We start from the raw sequence: 4,779 nt of genomic DNA, 5'->3' as shown, positions 1-4,779 counted from the left end.
TCCTTGGCGGTATAAAAGCTTTTAAGTTTCATTACGTCCATTTGTTTATTTTTATTTTTATTTCCATTACTCTACGAGGTGGAGTAGATGGTGGAGTAGAGCAAGAAAGGATCTTGCTGTGATTTATGTCATAAAGTGTTCTGCCTATGTTTTCCTCTCAGAGTTTTATAGTGTCTGGCCTTACATTTAGGTCTTTAATCCATTTTGAGTTTATTTTTGTGTATGGTGTTAGGGAGTGTCCTAATTTCATTCTTTTACATGTAGCTGCCCAGTTTTCCCAGCACCACTTATTGAAGAGGCTGTCTTTTCTCCATTGTATGTTCTTGCCTCCTTTGTAAAGCAGCCCATGCAGCTCTTTATCAAAAAAAACCAAACAACCCAATCCGAAAATGGGCAGAAGATCTAAATAGACATTTCTCCAAAGAAGGCATACAGATGGCCAACAAATACATGAAAAGATGCTCAACATCACTAATCATTAGAGAAATGCAAATCAAAACCATAATGAGGTATCACCTCACACCAGTCAAAATGGCCATCATCAAAAAATCTAGAAACAGCAGAAGCCGGTTGGAACCTGCGACGTCTTGTAGTTGTCTGAAGATCCTTCAATCACTATGTCAAGTGACACAGATGATTCTCTTTCTTCATATGATGAAGATCACGGATCTAAACTTATCCGAAAAGCTAGAGAGGCATCATTTGTCCCCACTGGAATGGCAGGTTTTGCAACAATCGTTGCATATAGATTATATAAATTGAAGAGCAGGGGAAATAGTAAAATGTCTGTTCACCTGATCCACATGTGCATGGCAGCCCAAGGCTTTGTTGTGGGAACAATGACTCTTGGTATGGGCGATTCCATGTATCAAGAATTCTGGGCAAAACCTAAACCTTAGAAGAGGAGACGTTGTCTTGGTCTCATTGGTGGTGCTTGCTTTAGTTAGACATCTCATATTGAGGTTATATGTTTATGTTGAAAATAAATTCTTTGGGTCGGACAATAACATGGTAATTTGAATACTGGCTTCCTTTCTTGCAGGCTTGATTTGCCTGGTGACCAGGTTACTGGTGACTAGTTCACTAGCTAGGTCATTCAGGGGAGGCAGATTAGCACAAAAACATGTCATTTTTAAATGCTCTTGATAGTGGTACAATGTCCACCTTCTTAAACTCTTCTGATGAAATTAGTTTTAAAGAGGACAACATGCCAATCCTGATAATGCTCCCAGTTGCTGCAGAATATCATATGCTTTTGATGTAATATAGGAATCCTATTTACCCCAGTTAATTTAACTCTTTCTGACTGCCTTGTGGACTGAGTACTGTTTTAAGGGCTGGTTGGCTCTAGAGGAACCCTTTCAAAACAGTGTACAGAATACAACATTATAAACCTCCTGGCAACTATATGTGTGTTTTTAAGCCAAACCTAAAAAGCTGGTAAGAGAGCTCCTTTGAAGTAGTATTTATTTCAGAATCATAGTTGTAAACATGAGAATAACTTAACTGTAGATCCCCATTTAGCTCTTTTGTAATTGCAGAATTATATTTTGCTGCTGTTATATTAGAATAATTTTTGTGTCATTTTGAAATAGAAATATGAATTTTAAGTGCTAATGCAAGAGTAAACGAAAAACACTTTTTAAATGTGTGCAGTATGTTTATTTTCTCTGTAAGAATCATAAATGTTAAACTAAATAAATTGCCTATAATGGAAGTGATTTATGACCAAGCTGGTTTGGTCAGACGTTATACAAACTTTGGTATACTACAGAATGCTTTGTTGTACTTGTGAAATTCTCTTGTCTAACCTGAGTTTACATTCCATGATGATAACATGGTAAATGTAGTGTTATTAAAGTAAGTGAACACATCAAAAAAAAATCTAGAAACAATAAATGCTGGAGAGGTTGTGGAGAAAAGGGGACCCTCCTGCACTGTTGGTGGGAATGTAAATTGATACAGCCACTATGGAGAACAGTATGGAGGTTCCTTAAAAAACTAAAAATAGAACTACCATATGACCCAGCAATCCCACTACTGGGCATATACCCTGAGAAAACCATAATTCATAAAAGAGTCATGCACCCCAGTGTTCATTGAAGCTCTATTTACAATAGCGAGGACATGGAAGCAACCTAAGTGCCCATCGACAGATGAATGCATAAAGAAGATGTGGCACATATATACAATGGAATATTACTCAGCCATAAAAAGGAACAAAATTGAGTTATTTGTAGTGAGGTGGTAGGACCTAGAGTATGTCATACGGAGTGAAGTAAGTCAGAAAGAGAAAAACAAATACCGTGTGCTAACGCATATATGTGGAATCTAACAAATAAGCACTGATGAACCTAGTGGCAGGGCAGGAATAAAGACACAGATGTAGAGAATGGACTTGAGGACACGGGGCGGGGGGAGGGGAAGCTGGGATGAAGTGACAGAGTAGCACTGACATATATGCACTACCAAATGTAAAATGGATGGCTAGTGGGAAGCTGCTGCATAGCACAGGCAGATCAGCTCCATGCTTTGTGACGATTTAGAGGGATGGGATAGGGAGGGTGGGAGGGAGACTCAATAGGGAAGGGATAAGGGGATATGCGTATACATATAGCTGATTCAATTTGTTGTACAGCAGAAACTAACACAACATTGTAAAGCAATTATACTCCAATAAAGATGTTAAAAAAAAGATTTGGTACAAAAATGAAGAAAATAAGTAAAAGCTATACAGAGAATTTTAAAACGAAAGATAGGATGGTGACTGAGTTGCTGCTTAGGACTGGGTTGAGAGAGATGGCCTAGCCAAAGAGATATTTAAACAGAGATGTGCAAAGAAAGAGCCAGTGATGAGAAATCAGGTATAAGGAACAGCATTTCAAAGAAAAAATGACTTCTGCATTTGACCTCAGGCAGCTGGGTGGGTCAGTGTTGCTGTTTATGTAGGAGTATGGGAAGGGCGGCCAGCTGATATAGGAGAGTGGAGAGGGGCTGCATTTCTCAAGTGTGAAATACGTTTTTTGCTACTTTTGAATGAGTCTGGGCCTTAAAATATTTGAAATTAATTTGAAGGATTAAAGTAAAATCCTGGTCAGGTGTAAACAGGGTCATAGAAGCAGCTGGGGTTGGAGGAAGGTATTAGGCAGAACTATATTTATATCAACAATTTGAATGAACCTAAATAGAAGATGAAGGCTAGTTGGGAGATTCATTAAGAGAAAATGTTAAGCCAAAGTTTGTTATTCCATTAACAATGAGGATATAATTCAAGATACTTTTATTAGATGGGGTGACTTAGCATTACTGTCCAGAGGTATAACATTGTCTTCCTATAGTGTAAACTTATAGAGTAAGGTGGTTACTGGTTTCTCTTATTGTACTTTTGTCAGCTCTGGGATTGATTCATTACAACTGATACTCTGGATAAGACAGATTCCATGCTTTCCTTTAACAAATATTTTCTGAGCATAGTGATAGGTATAGAGGATATAATGTTAATAAGAGATTGTTTTCTGCCCTCAAAACGATCACCATCTGGAAAGAAATAAGGGAGAAGTAAATTGTCAATTAAGACATAAAATGTTAAGTGTTATCCCGGGGGCGAGAATGAGGTGATGTGAGAGGAATTTAACCCAGTCAGAAGGGGGATTGGAGAAGTTAGGGAATGCTTCCCAGGGGAGTGATATCTATTCTAACTCATCAGATGAGCATGAGTCATTCATGTGACAGCAGAATGTGGAAGTGGATGGGTGATGGAGAGGGGGATGGAGATGTAGCCTGGGGTTACAGAGAAGGTGGATGGAGCTCAGTATATACAAGTACAGTGTGAGGTGTGAGAACTGTGACTGGAGTGGTAAACCAGAGGTGGAACATGAAAGACATTATCAATCATATAATGGGGCTTGAACTTCACACTGAGTACAAAGGAGAGTCGTTAGAAGGTTTTAAATAGGACAGTAAAAGCATCCGATTGGTACTTTAGAAAGACTCTGGCTCTTATGGTGAAGAATGGTTGAAACAGGGCTGCGTTGCTAGCACATATGTTGTGTGAATTAGAAAAACAACTTGTGAATTAGAAAAATGTGTTCCCTCTGGGCAGAGAAATGATCAAATAGTGCCCCCTCGACTTTAGTCTTGGGAGTTGAGTTTGGACTGTATTTCACCCCTACTCTCCTTGCCCCTGATGAGGCTGGGTGCTTTCAAGCAGAGCACAACCTACACAATGGTTCACAGTGGCTCTGTTTGCAAAGGGTTATGTAGGAATCCAAGTGAGTGATGCTGGGCACATGAACTAAGGATAGAGACAGGTGGAGGACTTTTCGAGATATTCAGAATTGACAGGATTTGGTAACTGGTTGCAAGAGGGTAAGGAAAGGGAGTGGAAGAGTTTCTGTATGTGTATGTGTGTTCAAATATTCATTACTTCATCCTTCCCTCACTCCTCTTTTTTTCTCTTCCCAGGATGCAGTCCTGTCTCCAAAGAACTCACTGTACAGTTGAGGGGTGTTAGGGAGGTGTATGTCAGATATGTAAAGAAGTAAATGCATTTGGAAGTTAGATTCTGTATGAAGAGTGGAGAGTTGGACACAAAAGAAAGAGTGCTCTATTCTGCTTGAGAGTGGGGGAGACAGTCAGGAAAGGCAGTAGGGGTGGGATTTTGAAAGGGGGGCATATGGTCAGAAGGCAGAAAAGGGAGGATGAATATGGTAGGATTAGAAATGGAGTAGGATGAAAGGGGTATGGTGTTCCTGATAAAGACCCAAAGACATAAAACAG

At 39.4% G+C, this 4,779-nt stretch overlaps 1 pseudogene; it reads left to right on the top strand.

Moving 5' to 3' along the window:
- Positions 1 to 464: 464 nt before the first annotated feature.
- LOC113624441 (HIG1 domain family member 1A, mitochondrial pseudogene) lies at positions 465 to 1,078 on the top strand (annotated as a pseudogene).
- The last annotated feature ends 3,701 nt before the right edge of the window (positions 1,079 to 4,779 follow it).

The sequence above is a fragment of the Aethalodelphis obliquidens genome, unplaced genomic scaffold (assembly GCF_003676395.1).
Source record: "Aethalodelphis obliquidens isolate GAN/ISIS:26980383/991018 unplaced genomic scaffold, ASM367639v1 scaffold13, whole genome shotgun sequence".
In the NCBI taxonomy this organism is placed as follows: Eukaryota; Metazoa; Chordata; class Mammalia; order Artiodactyla; family Delphinidae; genus Aethalodelphis; species Aethalodelphis obliquidens.
This window is presented reverse-complemented; position numbering and strand designations above follow the sequence as displayed.